We start from the raw sequence: 2,004 nt of genomic DNA on the forward strand, positions 1-2,004 counted from the left end.
GTGTTGCAATCTGGCAAATGACAGCTTTGTCGTGAAGTTGAACATTTTTGTGCTATATCTACGTACTCATCACGTTTTGACATACACGTGCTATTCGTGTTGTTTACAGTAATTTGAAAGATTCATCTCGACCAAAAAATGGAATTGAATCGTGAACATTTTCGTGCTATAATGTTTTACGAATTTCGACGTAGATGAACTCAGCAACAGTGAATGGATGAACTTAATTCAAATTTTGGCGATGAAGCTCCATCAAGGACCAGTGTTTATCGATGGTATAGTGAATTTAATCGTGGTCGTAGTTCATTCCAAGACGAATTTCGTGAAGGTCATCCAACATCAGTTGTTGTTCCAAAAACCAATAATTCTGTGCGTGAACTGATATTGCAAGATCGTCATGTGATCTATCCTGAGATTGAGACAACCTTAGGCATTAGTGGGACCAGCATACATTCAATATTGCATAAACATTTGACTGTCAAAAAATTTTGTTCGCGTTGGATCCTACACAACTTTTCAATCGCTCAAAAAAAAGGCTCGTGTCGATTATTCGAAGGAAATGCTCAAAACATACGATGGCGGTGCTTCGAACCAAGTCTATGACACAACAGGTGATGAATCGTGGATTTACGCGTATGAGCCCGAAAGGAAACAGCAGTCGATTGTATGGGTGTTTCTAGATTAGCCAAATCCAACAAAATTTCTTCGCACACGAAGCACTTCCAAGCAAATGGTCGCCTGTTTTTTTCGGAAAAACTGGACATGTCGCAACCGTATCACTGAAACAACACAGAACAGTCGATTTTGAGTGGTACACAACCATTTGTTTGCCAGTTGTCTTCCAAGAAATCAGGAAAATCAACCGCCGAAAACGTATCACTTTTCACCACGGCAATGCCAGCTCACACGAAAAGGCTCAAACAACTGCATTTTTAAGCACCCAAAACACCGATTCAATGAGTCATCTGCCGTATAGTCCTGACTTGGCACCAAATGACTTCTTTTAATTCCCGCACGTAAAAAACAAACTGAGAGGTCAACGTTTTTAGACACCTGAAGAAGCACTTGCTGTATTCAGAATGCACGTTTTGTAGATACCTCAATCAGATGGCAAAAGTGCTTCGACAATTGGTTCAAACGCATGCAAAAGTGTATAGATCTTCATGGGGAATATTTTGAAAAACAATAAAGTGATTTTCGATGAATAATTTTTGTTTTTGTTCTCTACTCCCGAAATATAAAAGGCAACCCATCGTATTATGAACAATTCTGTAAAAGTAAATTTCCTGAACTCGATTGTCAGTTTTGAAACCAACGATTTTGAATCAACTAATTGAACTTTGTCGATGCTCTGGGAGATGACAATACGAAACAAGCAATTACGATAATAATAATGAAAATAATAAAAGTTTATTCCGATTAATGAGGTTCACAATAGTTTTGTCAACACAAAAGAAACAACACAACACAACAGAAAAAAATTTTGGGATCTAGTTGAGGAATTCTTTGAAAGTGTAACAATTTTCTTGTAATATGAGTTGTTTTGTTATTATTCCAAACACATATATGTTTTTACACTTTTACACAGTCTCGGGCAAAATATTGGGAAATTTGCATAAATTTACTTCATAACTTTCGTAAGAGGGGACAGTAAGATGGCGTAATGGTAGAAGCAAGTGTTTTCCTCTAGTGTCATATTATGTGAACTTTCAGCCATATTGTCAGATCTTTGTTCAAAAACATGCACACAGGCTTCTAGGATATAGGTTCTTGCCACTGTTGAAATGTTCAATTGGAAGAAAAATATCTGAACGAGTTTTTAGAGCCTAGTTTTGTCAATATTAATATGGCATATTTCTGTAAAGTTTCCAAAGGAGCAATATCCCCAGTTCAAAATGCCATAATTCACTGAAAACAAATACAAGCAACAACCAAAAAATCAAAAAACTTGAATTAACATGAGATGGAACCTATAAAATTATCAATAAGAAATGAAAATTGAAA

This window comes from Leptinotarsa decemlineata, unplaced genomic scaffold (genome assembly GCF_025532065.1).
Source record: "Leptinotarsa decemlineata unplaced genomic scaffold, Ldec_3_MD MMD2_tig00001719_RagTag_RagTag, whole genome shotgun sequence".
Taxonomy (NCBI): Eukaryota; Metazoa; Arthropoda; class Insecta; order Coleoptera; family Chrysomelidae; genus Leptinotarsa; species Leptinotarsa decemlineata.